This window comes from Vicugna pacos, chromosome 30 (assembly GCF_048564905.1).
Source record: "Vicugna pacos chromosome 30, VicPac4, whole genome shotgun sequence".
NCBI classification, from domain to species: Eukaryota; Metazoa; Chordata; class Mammalia; order Artiodactyla; family Camelidae; genus Vicugna; species Vicugna pacos.
In genome coordinates, this window is record NC_133016.1 from 8,884,242 (window position 1) to 8,901,104 (window position 16,863).

At 40.7% G+C, this 16,863-nt stretch overlaps 1 long non-coding RNA gene across 2 annotated transcripts in view; it reads left to right on the forward strand.

Annotated features, from left to right (window-relative positions):
* LOC140690527 (uncharacterized) overlaps nt 1–16,863 on the forward strand; it is an 88,127-nt gene that overhangs the window by 59,090 nt on the left and 12,174 nt on the right. The window contains exons 2-3 of one of the 2 annotated variants that reach the window (XR_012065836.1): nt 1,804–1,933; nt 5,050–5,137. This is a non-coding gene — a long non-coding RNA (uncharacterized lncRNA). The remainder of the gene's footprint in view (nt 1–1,803; nt 1,934–5,049; nt 5,138–16,863) is intronic. The other variant, XR_012065837.1, reaches the window with a different exon arrangement.

Sequence of the window (16,863 nt, forward strand, 5' to 3'; positions counted from 1 at the left end):
CTGCCCACTTTTGATCAGTGATCACATTGACAAAACAGAAGAGAGGCTATTGTGTAGCCTGGGGCTGCCAAATGCAGCTTAGGCCTGCTTTTAAACACACGAGGGGCAAATCTAACATTTTATGAATGTCTGATGAACCGAATTAAGTTGAACACTTTCAGTGCGCTCAGCACAGTCTTAGGTTCCAGGTGAAAATGCAAAATAGATGACCTCTGCCTTAAAGTAGCTTTGAGTAAATTGCAATTGCAGTCTAAAACAGAAAAATTTAAGTAGAAGTATGAAATAAACAAATATTAATATAGAATATAATGCTGCTAAGAGTAATCATACTGAAGATGATGGCAATGGTGGGGACGGTGGGCAATATTTGTTTGCAACCTCTAGGTTCCAAGCCCTATTAAGACACTTTATATATTTGTAAGCATTTAATTTTCACAACTATAAACAAGTTAGAAATCATCATCTTGATTTTAATGATGCATAATATGTACAAAAGGCTATATGCTTGGGTCTCAGATGCACAGCACTCTTATCAAAATAACTGACCAAGAAAAGAGTTTATGGCCAAATACCACAAAAATTGTAAAGAAAATTACTTTGAATAAATACACACAATTGCAATTGTTTTCCAATGCAGTTCACAAATATGTAAGAAGTACAGCATAGTACTAGTTTTAATAACCCCTGGTACAAGGAATTTACTTTTTTATGGACTCATAAAAATGTGTTTATACCACCAGTAATTTAAAATAACGATGCTACATGCAACAGCTATTATTGTAATACATAATTTCAATGAACCAATAATTAAATAACATTTCAAGTTATTTCAACCCTTCTGTCATGTATTTCTAAAATGAACTGCCCTATATCACCAAAGACTCACTTTTCTTCATTATTTGAAACATTTTCTGGGATGAAGATTTCCAACAAGTGTGCCATGGTGAAGGTACAGTGTATATTTCTCTAATTTTTGTCTCTCTCTCTTTTCTAAAGCCATAGGTATTAAACAAACAGTGATAATGTATAAAGGCGAGACTGTCTTCCCACAGTGCAATCAATTCAAGATCATGTTCCAGCAGTGATTAGCGAAGTTCTTTGTTCATCATATTCAGTTAAAGACGGGGTTGGTTTGCGCAATGTTTTTTACAGGATTTGAGTCTGAGCATGGAAATGAATACAGTGGCAAGTCTGCCCATAGCATTATCATTCAAATTAAAGTTAATGCTTTAATGAACACCTTATAAATATTAATACACTCATTAGTTCACTTAGGCAATGGTTACTTTTCATACCTGTGTCACATCCTACCCCAATAAAAGGAGAAGAAAATGTCAGTAAGGGAGTTTATATTTGACAGTCTCCTGCTCACTGAGGGGGGCCTTCTTCATTTATTTCACCTGAGTTTAGGGAAAAATAATTTTTGAAAGAAATAAATAGAAAGGAAGCAGTGTAGCTACCAAATACAAGCTGCTTGGACCGTGCGCAGGACAATGTGGTTATTTAGATTTGTGAACATTGGAACAAAACTCAGGAAAAGGCAGATTTATGCAATTTAGATAATATCTTTTATAAAAATTCAAGTAATAAACTAAAAGATAACATAAAGGCAGAGTACATTAAGAGTAAGTAGAGAAAACGGGGAAGTAGGAGAGAGGAAACAAGGGAAAATGGGATAAAGAAATGGACGGAAGGAGGCCACACAGGCAGGGAGGCGCTGCCTTCCATTATGGTCTGCGAGTGAATATGGAACCGAGCTCCCTTAGGATAGGCCTCTAATATTTCTTTTTGTTTATTGTCCAGGTCCTGATGAAAGTTCCAGCAACATAGGGATGTCGGTACAGAAGTCCCTTCATTTCTTCTTGCCTCTGCCTCCTGGTTCACAGTGTGACGGGTCCTGCTGGGGGAAGCACCTTCAGTGAAGTCAGGGAACGTGAGTACATTCTGGATTCTATTTTTCTATTAAAACAAGAATCTGCTGAAGTTTTGAGTGTGGGATGTGGAGGAAACGCAGGAATCAAGGCTTACGTTTATTTCTGAGGCGTTAGGTGAGCAGAATGGGAAAAGGAATGTTGGGAACTAAGAGAAACCATGATGTGCATTCGGAGAGTTGTCTCTTGTCTCTTTTATGGCAGCTGTTCTAACAGGCGCGCGGTGATTGCTTGCCATGGTTTTGATTTGCATTTCCCCGAGGGCTGGTGATGCTGAGCATCTTTTCATGCACCTGTGGGCCATTTGCATGTGTTCTTTAGAAAAACGTCCGTTCCGATCTTTTGCCAATTTTTAATCAGATTGTTTGATTTTTTAGTATTGAGTTGTAAAAGTCTCTTACACATTTTGGATATTAACCCCTCATAAGGTGTATGGTTTGCAAATACTTTCCGCTATTTTGAGGTTGCCTTTTCATTTTGTTGGTGGTTTCTTTTGTTGTGCAAAAACTTTTTGGTTCGATAAAGTCTCACTTGTTGACTTTTGCTTTTGTTGTTTGTGCTTCCTGTGTCATAGTCAAAAACTTATTCCCAAGACCAATGCCAAGAAGCCTTCTCCCAATGTTGTCTTCTAGGAGCTTTACAGTCTCGGGCATTACCTTTCAGGTTTTTTTTAAATCTATTTTGAGTTGATTTTGGGGAGTGGTGTAAGACAGCAGTCCAACTGAATTATTTTAGATGTGAATATCCAGTTTTCCAGCATAATTTGTTGGAGAGACTTGCCTTTCCTCACTGAGTATTCTTGACTCCCCTGTCAAACATTAGCTGGCTGTATATGCATGGGTTTAGTTCTTGACTCTCAGTTCTGTTCTACTGGTCCATGTGTCTGTTTTTATGGCAGCACTATACTGTTTTGATTACTACAGCTTTGTAATATAGTTTAAAGTCTAGAAGTCTGATGCCTCCAGTTTTGTCGGACGGATCGAATTTTATACATGTGGAATTTAATTACTTATGTAGTCAACAAATGTCACTGTGTCTTCTGTCTGCTTTTCATTGTGAATTAGACTTAGAGGTATGGTCTTAAATGGGCAGCCCATTTAAGTCTTAATTTATAGCCCAGCAAACATCAAGTTGAAAAAGAAAACAAATGTTAAATCATATAACCACTGTGGAACACAGCATAGCAGTTCCTCAGAAATTTAAACATAGAATTGCGAGTCTGCATTCAGGTGAGGCAACCCTGCATTGTACTGGTGCCACACCTAGAGTGTCGCATCCATGGGAGGGCTGGCTAGCACACATCCCACAATGACCCTTACAGCCCCTCCTCCCCAGGTGCAGCACCTTCTTGCAGAGCCTGTTGCTCAGAACCAGAGACCCCTTTCTCTCCATAATTCTAATGTCTCCCCAGGTGAGTCAGAGAGAAAACCCTGTTAACCTTCTGTTATTTTCATCTACATCTGTTCTTCTCACAAAATTCTTTTTTCCTTACCCTATCTTAAATACTTCCTGGTGTTGTATAAGGCCTTAGAATAATATAGATCAGTAATTCTTCCAAGGAAATGTTTTTGCTTTTGTATTCTGCCCTTATAAATACTTCCTCCTAGGCCGGGATGACAGAGGAGTTGCTCTGATGGCAGAAAGAAAAGCAAATCAGGACAAGAACATACACCTCAAGCGTGTTACCCAGCTGCAGGCAGCATCAGCATTCAGTGTTGATATGCCCTGTTGTCATTGCACACTAGGAGGTGAGACACCTCCTCCCAGAAAACAGAACAGGTTCCTCAGCTCCCTCTCATGCCAGTTGATAACTTTTGAAACATTTAACACGTGGGAGAACTACAGGGAAAGTAGGGACGAGGTGAAAGAATTTTATTGGAGCGCTTTGGAGAGACTTAAAATACTTCTAAGTTAACGTTTCAAAGATACATCTTTCCAGTGATGGCATACAGTGCTTGCTTATCATTGATGGCAGATCCTTGAGCTACAGCTTGGAGGCATTGCATAGCGGCAACTAATGAGTGACTGCAAAACAGGTGGGGGAAATTTCAACAGGGGCAAATGCCAAAATTCTCTGATGTTCTGGAGTGTCCATGTACCCACTTAGCAAGTAGCAACACTGCGTCGTGGTTTGAGCGTAGGCTCTGCAGGTAGCCTGCTTGGATAACTCACCTTGCCTCAGCCCCCTCTTGTGTAAATGAGGATGATGATAATACCTATGGCAAAGGGGATCCTATGAGACTTCGATTGTTTAATGTATATTAAGTAACATCAGTGTTCATAAATGGTAAGAAGCAATCCTAGTGCTTATATTATATCAATTTCAGGTGCCAAAGGCTGAACCAGACATGGGAGATACAAAGATGAACAAAACGGGATCCTAGCCCTGAGAGGCTGTAATAAAATGCGAGGGCTGTGCGGAATGTTGAGTCCTAACACTTACTCAGTCCCCCCCCCCCCATTAGCCGTTGATGCTGTTGGGACCAGTTATCACAAATTTAGTGATGTAAGGACACTCATATTTGCTGGAATGACTCACATTTCTATTGGTAAGAAGTGCAGGTTAACTCAACTGGTTTCTCCACTCCCGGTTTCACAAAGCCCAAATCGAGCTGTCAGCTGGCTGGGTTCTTATCGGTAGGTTCTGAGAAGAATCTACTTCCAAACTCATTCACATTGCTGACTGAATTCAGTTCCTCACACTTACAGGACAGGTCTGTGTTTCTTTGCTAGCTGTTGGCTGGGAGTCCTTCTCAGCTTCTGGAGGCCACTGCAGAACAGGTCTGTGACGGTCTCCCTCCATCAAGGACTTCCAGGCTCTCCTCCCTCCCCTTCTGCCATGTCTCCCTGCCTCTTCATCTTCCTTCAGCTGGACACTTCTCCCCTTTTCAGGACCACATGAATCTACCTACTTAGAGCCTGCCCATCCAAAGCCTATAACCTTAATTCCATCTGCAAGTTCCCTTCAAAAGGGTGCCTAGATTCGCATCTGGTTGAGTAAGTAGGGAACGGCAGTCTTAGGGGCTCATCTTCGGTAGTTTGCTTACCACACCTCCCATCACTAGAAAAAACATCACCCTTCCTCACGTAAGCCTCCCGGGCTGTGCTTTGTTTTCAGTCTTTCTCGCTCCCGTGTGAAGCCTGAAGCTTGTCATAGCCTGTGCAACAACATCAACATGGCATGAGGACTGAGGAGGTGGAGAAAGGTAGAAACCAGTATCTCCGGTAGTTTGCCTGGAGATCATGTCTTGAGTTAATGTACCTGGTTCCACTTCTGGCTTAGAGAGCTCCAGCCTCTGCTGCGTTTCATTCTGAGGTGGAAAGAGTAAGGACAAACCACCACTGGGAGTTGGTCTCACCTCTCACTTCTCTACTTCCACCAGGACATTGAAAGAATTATGAACAGTATGCTTTCCATTCGTAGGTGATGAATAAAAAACACACCTCTGAACATACTAGATGAAGCAGTGAGGGGAAAGTAAGGTGCTGCCTTAGGAAGCAGAACACATGGATTCTAACTCCAACTCAACTCACTGGATTTTTTTTATCATTTTTTCTAATATTTGCAAGTCATATTTTGCTGTCCCCAGTACCTCATGGATCTAATTTTGTGATTATAGAAAAATCACTTCAGCTTTATCATTTATAAAATAACTGGATAATAGGTCAACCAGGGCACAGTAAACATAGCATTCATATGTCTCCTCTCCCCTTCCATGTCCATAAGTAACAGACAATGGAAAATTTTCTTATTGGACATGAAGCAGCTTCAGATTAACAGTTGTATGTAAAAGTTTATTGTAAATCAACTATACTCCAACAAAAAAAAATTTTAAACAAAGGTTACTGGGAGAAATTAATGGAGCTGTTCACACATAGGACTTCATATACTGCCTGGCGCAGAAGAATGGCAGCCTCTGCCAATTTACAGGTGAACTCATTCCAGGAATGGAAAACTGTATTTTGCATGCTACCTAGAATAAGTTGTTTGCAGTTGCTTGAAACAGATCTGCAAGCAGAGTAAGTGGTTCTAATAGGAAGGGAAAAAGAGAAAAAGCAATGAGAATTCTGGCACTCGCTGTTTCTGCAAGGAGTCTCAGTGGCCCTCCCCCAGTTGGGACGGGAAAGCAGATCCTCTGAAATGTAAGTTAAATGGAGAACAATAATCAAATGTAGCAAAATCCATAAAAATGGCGAAAACATGATGATAAAAAGATCTAGTAGCAATAAATTTTGTTAATAAGGCAGAACCAGTATTTTGCTTTAATGAAGGCACCTGAGCCTGTTGTGAACTGTTTTTGCACCCAAAATACAGATGATTTTGTGCTCTGAGGTGTCCTATTAAAACTTCTTTGTAACGAAAGTGTGCAGGTATCTGGATGGTTTTCAGTGGTACTTTCACTTACCTGTTTGTTGAGTATCAACTGAGGTGCCAGAGTAAACAACAGAGATGGCCCCCCGGTAAGTGGAGCTCATGTTCACAGCAGCGATTCTCCCAGTGTGGTCTCTGGACCACCAGCAGCATCACCAGGTACCTTGTTGGAAATACAAGTTCCTGGTCTCTGGCTTCACCCCAGACCTACTGAGTCAGATACCCGGATTGAGCCCAGAGATTTGTGGTTAAACACCAAGCCTTCCAGGTGATTCTGATGGACACTAAAGTTTGCAAGCGCCTCGTGTGGTTTATCAGTAGAAGAACTTGAAACTTCCCCTGCTTGTACCTGCTCACGAAGAAGTTTTGCACATGTGAAACCTGTTGAACAAATAGGTCGATAAATCCATATGTAACAATCATCATGTATCAGTTTTAAATTATATGACAGATATCCACGAGCCATTTAAAAAACTAAAATATTCCTGTTTTTCTTTAAAAAGTAAGTATTATTTGTCTTGCATTTCTGCTGTTATATGTTATTTTTGAAATACTAATAGTTTCACTTGAAATCACTCAATTCAATTATGCCAAACTTACTTATTTATTAATACAAACAGTTCCAGCTCAGGATTGAGTTTTTTGCCTTTATGATGGTGCAAAAGTAATATGCAATCAGTAGAAACTGTCCTTGGAATTTTGAATTCTGGTCTTCTCCTGGCCAGTGATGTGTGAAGTCCAGTGCTCTCTCCTGAGGCTGGGCAGTGGCGCGAGCGCTGTTCCCAGTCAGCCACGTGATCGCGAGAGTGAACAACTGGTGTGCTTACGACCACTCTGCACCCAGCAGCCACGCTCTTTCACAGCAGAAATGTGTGAGATGGTTGTGCCCAACCGTAGTCTAATGGGAGTGTTCTAAGCGTGTTAAAGGTGGGGTAGGCTGAGCCATGAGGAGTTAAGTGTGTTAAATGCATTTTCAGCTTATGGATATTTTCAACTTACAATGGGTTTATTGGGATGTAGCCCCATCATTAGTCAAGGAAGAGCTGTAGTTCATTGTGGAACAGCCCTGAGAGGTTAGATGGAGGCCAGGAAGGTATACCCGTTTTGTGCTGAAATTGCAGATTTGGGATCCTTCAGCAGTGGAAAAGTACCTTGAATATTGATCAGCTCACCAATAATTTTTCCAGGCTGTCAGAGTGTCAATCATTCTAACACCTGGGACAAACAGTACCAAACACCTGATAGGATAATATGTAGGGCTCAAAGAATCATAAAAATTTTTTTTCTAATTTTAATTAGACTTCTTTCTTTCTAGCAGTCTGATTTATTTCAAATGATTCTAAAATTTTAAGCTCCTGACTCAACGGCATGGAGAGGTACTCATCGCCATGATAAAAACACTAATAAGTAAAGTTACGTGTGCCTGAGCACTGTGGCTGCTCTGAATGACTCAAGTCCAAGCCTTTGGCTGCAGGATGGTGCTTTCTGATATTGGTGCTGGTGGGCAGGGAATGGCTCTGAGGAAATCTGGGGACCGGCTATCTATGAATTTCATGTCCTGCCTTTCATAATCTTCATGATATGGCAAGTATCCAATCATTCAGGCAAACCGTGAATGTATAGAGATGCATGCATAATTAATAGACAACTGAATGCCTGGAAATAAATTGCTAAAGCTCATGGTGTAGGAAGGGCAGCCTTGTGGCATGATGATATTTGTGCTGCTTGCCTGATAATTGTGCACCACTCAGAAGAGCACAGAAATTTCGTAATTAACGCTTGATACACATTACCTTTAATTACATAAGGCAGACTTGCTTGGAGGGATCTGTATGTAAGTGTGTGCATATGTGTTTCTGTGCAGAATGAGTTTTAACCTCTAATGGAAGAGTTTCCTTCCTACTGATAAAGTGCTTGGCTGATCCAGTTCAAATTTTCTGCTTGAAAGGAGGGCAGCCAGGGTTAGAGAGAAAAATAAGATATAAGGGAGACATGTTAAATCAAAATGTATCTCTGGATGCTCTTTAGGGAGAAATAATTTTATTGATAAGGAACAGCAGAGCTGATACCACGTTGAACCCCTGCTAGAAAAGCATTCTGTTCACTGCTGGACAGATGCTCTGCCAAAGGGAATTCCGTGAAGGTGTTAGACCCACTAAGTGATCACTAGCCCCACTTTTGGGCCACTGTTTGTCTTCTCCTTGAGCATTTGTCTAAACAACACTGTAGATGGTTAGAAGTGATTTTCTTTCTTGATTTATTTATATTGCCATGATATTCTATAGCCGTGCTGGCTAGATTGAGATGACAAGTCTAAAGGAAAATTGTGAAGGAGCAATGTTCAGTCCCATTGTCTATTCAGTCTCTGCCAAATCCCCAGTCACTTCTTGCCATTTTCTGACTTTTCTAGCACTTCTCACTCAGCGCCTCCTGGGCCTGTCCGATTAGGGAAGTGTGCTTGCTCTGGTTCGAAGCACACAAACCAGAGCCCTGGGAGTGGAATACGGCTGATAGAAGTGTTTCGTTGGCCCATAGGATGTTTTTCTTATAGTGCTTTTCCTTTTTCTTACTTAAAAAAAAAAAAAAGAATCAGTTACCAGCAATTGATCACTGAGATAGCTCACATAAAAATCTAGGTTCTTGGTTCCACTTGAAAAGTCTACATTACCAGCCACATCCAACTTGCATCCCCCTTTGAGACTGCTCTGTTGGAGCAGAGCAGCAGCTGCCCCTTTAGAAGGGGGCCTGAGTGCTCCAGGCAGCCATGCACAGCCCTCAGCACTGACTGCTGCCTCCCTCCCACGGAGGCGACTGCCAGCAGCCACTCGTCATCAAGTGTCTGCCATTGCTTTCCTCAGGCCCGATTCAGTTTATTTATTTATACTACCTGTTTGCCTCTATAGACATTTGAGTTTTCAGCATCTGCTATGAGTATTTCTTCTCTTTCCTGCCTAATTCATGAAGCCATCATCTTAAGAGAACTCCAGGGAGCATCCAGCATCCCACCCCAGCCACACGGCTGCTGTTTTGGTAACCCAGATATCCACAGCAAAGTGGCTAGCTCTCTGGTTTCATCCTTTTTTATGCAAATACAATTACTCAAGCCATATTTTAGTTTGAAATAATAAACTCAGTTCCAAACTTTGGGAACGTTCCTGGGAACCCACAAAGGTGACTTGGGCAGGGGCGACGCTTACTCAGCACCTTTATTTCCCTCTAGCTAGCATCACTTGCTTAAAACTCCTGCTTCCTCTGATCACCTCTGGCTTTCTTGTCGTAAGCTTTCTGAGTTTCTCCAGCTCTCTGATACCCTTTTTCTGAAAAACAGGCTTCGTTCTCCCTTTACTGTCTTGGGTAGTGAATATCATGAAACCAACACCTACCATGGCGGTTGACAGAATTTTGCTGATGGTTTTGGTGATAATTAGGGGAATGAATCAAAAAAAGCTTGCAAGTGGACACCAGGGTGGCTAAGCCAGGTCAAGCCTTACTCTTTGGTTTCTGAGAAATCAACTCGCTGCTGTGTTGTAAGCCTGGGATAACAAATTCCCTTCTCTCATCTCAACGCTTTTCTTTCTTAGTTTTACAATGGAAATCTAGAAGTCCCTGAGCAATACAAAGACTGTAGTGAGAAAAGAAATATATTTTTTCAATATATAGGGCAGAGATAAGTGTTTATCCATAAAAAAATAAAAGGGACTGAACTCTTAGCTCACAGCACACATAAAAATCAACTGCAGGTAGATGATGTACCATAAAGCTTTTATAAAGTTTTATAGGAGAACATGTGACCTTAGGGTAGATTAAAGGCACAGAAAGTGTTAATCTTAATGGAAAGGTTAATAAAATGTAAGAACATTAAAATGAGTAATTTCCTTTATGACAACATAAAAAGGGTGAAAAAATAAGCCAAACAGTGGGTGAGGATACATGGATACGTGAAGCACATATGACAGACACAAGACATACATACATACATGTATATGTACACATACATACACACACATTTTTTATTGTAGAAGTTCTTCAGAATATGCATGATAGAAAACTGGAAAAACAATGTAAAATGGGTACGAGTTCTTCTACAAGTAATTAACAGAACATAAAACTAGAGAGCTAATAAATATTTGAAGTTTCTCAATCTTCATACAAATTAAGGAAATATATTAAGAGGTACCAACTTCTAGTTATACAATAAATGAGGCACAAGGATGAAATGTTGGGTAGGGAGTATAGTCAATAATAATGTAATATCTTTGAATGGTGATGAAGATGGTCCTTAAAGGTACAAACTTCCAGTTACAAGATAAATAAGTAGGGATATAACGTACAGGTGATTAATATAACTAACACTGCTGCATGCTATATATGAAAGCTTTTAAGGGTAAATTTGGGGAGTTCTCATCATAAGGAAAAAATGTTTTTTCTTTTCGTTTGTACCTGTGAGATGATGGGTGTTCACTAAACTTATTGCAATAATCATTTCATGATGTGTATAACTCAGATCATTTAAACTTATATGGTGCTGTGTGTCAGTTATATCTCAATAAAACTGGAAGAAAAGAAGGAAATTAGGAAAATATAAATTTCCACAATAAGACACTATTACATACAGGGTTACCATGTTAGCAAATAAAAATACAGGATGCTGTATTAATTTCAGATAAACAATGAATAATTTTTAGTATGCCTATGTCCAGTATAATACTTGGGACATATTTATTCTACATTATTTTTATAGCCAAAGCTCAGATGTTACTGTGCATCCTATATTTTATCTGTCAACCTTAATTAATTTCACACCCATCAGGAGGGCAAAACTTGAAATGTCTGCTGATAACAAGATAAGGTGTGGAATAACTAGACCCCCTTAGTCTACCAGTAAAGGATATGTATTGATACATCCACTTGAGAAACAAGATTTGGTATTATCTGCCAAAAGTGCAGATAAATTTGCCCTGTGGCCCAACAGTTCTCTATTTGATATACACACCTTAGAGAAATGTATTTACATGTGTATGAGGATACATTTACTAGTATGTTTATATCTATATTATGAACAAAAGAAAAAAAAACACTACCCAAGTATTCATTTTCAGTAGAATGATAAATATTGGTATATCCATGTGATGGAACACTATACAGCAGTAAAAATTAAGGACAATGGTTAACTTTGCAGTAAAGGGAGATTGTTATATGAAGGAAACAAAGGATGATTCTGCAGTGCAATCTGATAATATTCTGTTCCTCAGTCTGTCTGTAGGTTATATTATATTGTTTTGTGTACTTTTTATATGTGCATATGTTTCATAATTTTGAAAGGATAAAAACACTGCCTGCAAAAGGGTACACTCTCATTATGCAAACTTTGTCTCAGCCTTTCCCATCTAGACTAGGCATAGCTAAATCCAAAGTGTTTGTCAAAAAAATAATAGCTATCTCTGTCAGAGACTCTCAGGTATAAAGAAAAATTATTAATATATTTTATAAGCCCTAGGAATCATAAGGAATCCCAGGTTGACATGAATCAGTAATATGGTACAGTTATTTTTCAAGACAAATATGGGAACTTGGCTGCAATAGCGGAAGTATTGCTATGAAAGGAAGGGTTGGTCATTGACCAGAAACCTGATAAAATCACCAGTTCAGTTTTGATCTCTAATTTTCAATGATCATGGTCAAGCTAAAGCGTATCTACAGGAAAATAGTAAATATATGATTTAGTTAAATGACAGAAGATAAACTCATGTAAGGAAAGTCCATAACTTTTTGATTTCCTGGTGTTGCCTACAAATGGCACTAAACACTGGACAGTGCTGCCTTTTGACCAAAACCAGCCCAACAATGTTTGTGCAGCTAGTAGATGTTCTCTGTGCAACCATCCTTCACTGTCCATACAGAGGATCTGCTAGACCCCAGCAGGGAAGAGAAGAAAGAGAAGAAATAACACAATTTCTTGAAGCACAGTCTACAAAAAGCATTGCTACTGAGTTTTCAGAAACAACAACCAGGCGAGTCCAGCTGGAAGTGTAGCAGACCACGACACAGCAGTTCTTTCTGTCAGATGATTTCACGCGAGCTTTGAATCTCAGGCTGAAGTCTCAAATGTAGCAGCAGACCCTGCGAATGCAACTATAGCTGCAAACATCTTTGTTTTCTAGGTTGAAAATAAAGATTGCTTTTTGTATGTCCAGATATACTCAAACAAGGAGACCAGAGTACATAGCAGTCACCATCAACTCTACAGTATGTCTGCATGTATTAAAATTTAGTTAAACTGTACTCCCACCTACCAATTTGATCCTGACTTTTAAACAGCTCACCTAAAACACCCTCACGTAAATCTAAGTGACTCCTGGCCCTCCAGAAGGAAAGTGTTTTCTTCACCAATATGCCTTAACAGTGCCACTGGGACCGTCACTCACAGTTGTGAAGAACATAGAAAATAATTGGTTGGGATTGTTCAATTACCAAAGATGTTGAATGATGTTGGTTTTTACAGATAGTATTAGTCCTGCTAATTTTTACTTCAAGGATATTCCGAGATTCAAAAGAGAAGGTGTATCGAACCACTGTGTAGCTGTGTGCCTGGTGTCCCCATGTAATTGTATAATATATAGATGAAAATAACCCTTCCTATTTGTTGGAGCTAAACAGTTGAGCTCGTTTGTTCTAAGGTCTCTTGCCCCTTTCTGTCCACGTACAAAGCGGCCACTGGAAACAGGGGCCGTGGCGAAAGCCTTAGTAGTGCTGTTCCCGGACAGTCTTGCAACATCACAGAAAGCTCTGCAGAAAGACTTCACCACGTGCCTTCCTACAGTTGGAGGTAAGCAAAGGCGACACCCGGCACCCAAGTGGAACACACACAGAGCTTGTCTTTTTCATGGCACATCTCAGATTTTCTCTCCTCCATCCAAGATTCTCTGCACATCACAGAAAGAAGTCACCTCAACTACTCCTAGCAGATTTAGAGCCTTTTCACTCTCAGGCCCGCTGTGCTGCGGGAGGACGGTCAGAGTGCCCACGCTCCCCATGTGCTCGCACGAGGTGAGGACGGATCCTTGTGTGTTGCTAGAAGGGCCCACCACAGCCGCCTCAGGGGAGCTTTTCAGAAAGCCTCTGAAGAGCATCGTGATTGCTCTGCTTGCCTCTGAGCTACCTACACACGCGCCCTCAGTGACCGGTGCAAATGCAGAGCAGGCGTGCTGAGAGAAGCTAGACGTCACAGTAGTCGAGGCCGAGTTTATCAAGAACTGGAGTTCAGTGGGTACCTCCCGTGCGCCCGCACTTTGGGAAAGGGAAGTCTGAAACACAGCCCCTCTCCTCATGAACTTTTGTACCTGGTTGGAGAGATTAGCCTAAGCATATAAAAATGGTGGTAAAACAATAACAAAGTTACTGTGTTGCACAGCGCTGTCTCCAAACACTAAAGGAGTGTCAAGAGAGCGAGATGAATTGTTATAGCCTTCCTGAAGGAGGTCTAGCTTGAGGTCCCCACCACCCCCAAGCCCATCTTCCTAACGAGTGTGGAACTCCATCGTCACAAAGGGAAGGCCAGCAGGCTTGGGGCCTGGGCCCGGGAACCAGCCTACGGCGGCCCCAGAATCACACAGACAAGGGGGTTTCTAGGAGCCCCACCCCAGATCGGGATATCGTCTTCACAGCGGGTGGCCTCTTTCCATTTAGGATTCCTTCTGGCAGGGCTCTCCCTCTAGACTTGCGTAAAAAGAGGGATAAAGCTGTAACCTCCCCCTTCTCTTTCCAGGCACGTCCCCCTCCCGCCAAACCCCCTTTAGACACTTCTGCTGTGCACCTGAGCAAACATATCTCCAACTACATGCGAAACATCTTCAAATGCTTACGTCCTTTGAGGCTAATTAACCTCAGATTCTGTAAGGTGACAATAGCAGCCACTGCCTCACCATCATCGAAGATAATATCAAACAAACTGATGTAAATCAGCAGAGCCAGGAAGCACGTACCCAGCTTTTCTGAATTGAGAATCTTCCTTGACGTCTGAGGTTTGATATCTTTCAGCAGAGATGACAGCCCGAGACTGCTCTCCCAGTGCCAAGCAGAATATGAAAACGATTCGGGGCATCATTTACATATCACACAGGCTTCTCAAGCTGGCAAGCTTGTTGCTTAGTAAAGAGAATACAAACGAAGCGCGACTCAGGCGATGGGCCCTGGGACGCTTGCGTCAGTACAGCAAGTGCTGGCTGGTTAATTAAGCAGTGTTATGTCTTGGAAAGGTTAAGGGAAGAAAGAGTTTAGTAAAGAGCTGTTTTCCTTCTCAGTGTTCTCCACTTACCACCTCTCACCGTGAGACAATGCTCTGAGCAACCAGAAGCAATGACTGTGCAAATTATTTTCTTTCAAACATGGAAGTGGTGTTGAGATGAGGGGCGAGATAGTAGGAAAAGAAACAAGATCAAAATACACAGATGTGTTTTTGTGATGCAAAAAAAATCAGCTCGAATAACCCCCTAAAACTCCAAGTCAGGGTTCCCCAGTAATAGAATGCTTTTCACCCTTTTAAATCTCAGGTTTCTGAAATTCTTATTTGATTTACTTTTTGTTCCTACATCTTATTTAATCTATTTCCTTGTTTTCCTTAGGCTGCAGTAGTATTCCCTGTTCCTAGCATAGTGTTTGACACATAGTGGATACTCAGTAAACATTTGCTAAATAAATATCAAGTAACTAAATCCACACACGATAATTTGGGTTTCACTATTTATTAATACGGAGAGGGAAAAATGAAGTTCTGGAAAGGCCTTTTTCATTAGAGTCATAAACAGCTTAATTCAAATCCTGGTTCTGTCAGTTAACAACTACATGATCTTCATCCAACTGAATCATTTAAGCTTCAGATTCTTATATTAGTTAGGAAAGAAAGAAAGAAAGGAAGAAAGAAAGAAAGAAAGAAAGGAAGAAAGAAAGAAAGAAAAAGAAAGAAAAGGAAGGAAGGAAGGGAAGGAAAGGAAAGAAGGAAGGAAGAAAAGGAAAGGAAGGAAGGAAGAAAGAGAGAGAGAAAGAAAGAAAGAAAGAAAGAGAAAGGAAGGAAGGAAGGAAAGAGGGAGGGAGGAAGGAAGGGAGGGAAGGAGAAAGGAAGGAAGGAAGGAAGAAAAAAAAGAAGCCTCATAATAATAACAAATATTGACTGAGTGCTTAGTACAAGCACCATTGTGAAATCTTTCCATGCATCAGCTGATTTAATATTAGAAATAATTATCATCCCTGTGAGAAAACCTAGACACAGAAGTTAGGTGATTTTCCTAAGGTTACACTGATGTTAAGTGGAAGAGATGGAATAGAAATCTGGATACTTTAAACCCCTCCCCTCAAACACACGGAGTGCTCCCTCTCATGAGACTACAATATACCACCTCTCGAGACTGTGAGAGATTGAATTATATGAGACATCTTCAGGGTACTGTGTTTCACTAGTGTTAAGTTCTTTTGATGAAAGTGCACAATAGGCACTTTCATTCCCCCTTGAACTTGAGGCCACCACTGAGTCCTACCTCATTCCTCCCTCAACTTTGCATCCTTATTCGGGAAGCACTGACATGTCCTCCCACCTTCATCTTAAATCTTGTTACTAAATAGAGCTTCCTTCAGCAATTTCACTTCTGGGTATATACCCAAAAGAATTGAAAGCAGAATCTCAAAGAGATATTTGCACACTCATGCTCATAGCAGCATTACTCACAATAACCAAAGGTGGAAGTAACCCAAAGGTCCATCAACAAATGAATAGATAAAGAAAATATGATATATGCCTATAATAGAATAATATCAGCCTTAAAAAGAGAGGAAATTTTGACATTTGCTACAACGTGGATGAACCTTACAGACATGATGCTAAGTGAAATAAGCCAGACACAAAAGGACACATGTGGTATGACGCCACTCATACGGGACACCAAGAACAGTCAGATTTATGGACGCAGAAAGTATAATGGTGTGACTATGGACTAGAGGGGAGGGAAGAGAATGGGGAGTCGTTGTTTGATGCATATAGAACATTCGTTTTTGAAGATGATCAAGAGTTGTGGAGATTGTTTGTACAACAGTATGTACAAAGTTAACACTACTGAACTGTGCACATAACAGTGACTAAGATGGTAAATTTTATTTTGTATATATTTTACCACAATTAAAAATAAAATAAAAAATTTAGAAAGGAAACAGTGATAACAAAGCCCTCACCAAAACATCCTGTATGACTCGCACATAATAGCATAGTAGGTAGGTGCTCAGTTAACATGCTCTGTACTCACTTTCAGGTTTCCGATGTTTGAAGTTAGTCCACAGCTAATTGTCCCTAGGCTTTTGCTGCTGGCAAATGTGGACAGATACTTTGAGTCCAGGATAGTTTGGCAGCTGTTGGGGAAATTAAAAAGATATAGATGATTGTTACTAGCCTGGCCACACGCCATCACATGAGAAATCCTGGCACAAGGAAATGATGTGTCTCCCAACACCTGCCTTTTCTGTTCCTTTCTTCTCTGGACGTCTAGTGAACCAACGTTTTCCTCCTATTGCACAGAT